Here is a 316-nt window from a genome sequence, read left to right on the forward strand (position 1 = left end):
TCAGTAGAAAAAGCGCTCAGTGAGCAATCAACGATTATTGGTTCTTGCTATTAGATCCCTAAATCTAGACCAATTACATTGACAAATTACTCAACAGTTGGGCAACATTACTAGATTTTCTACTGAATAGCTGCATTCAGCAGACTCAACAGTTGCACAACAGTTGAGTAATTTGTCAATGTAATTGGTCTAGATTTAGGGATCTAATAGCAAGAACCAATAATCGTTGATTGCTCACTGAGCGCTTTTTCTACTGAATGCGCCCAATGACGCTCCGCTCAGTTGTTACATCTCAACAAGTTAAGAGGGCGGACGT

This window comes from Odontomachus brunneus, unplaced genomic scaffold, assembly GCF_010583005.1.
Source record: "Odontomachus brunneus isolate Ranch 3 - 2012 unplaced genomic scaffold, Obru_v1 Obru_scaffold_032, whole genome shotgun sequence".
Taxonomy (NCBI): Eukaryota; Metazoa; Arthropoda; class Insecta; order Hymenoptera; family Formicidae; genus Odontomachus; species Odontomachus brunneus.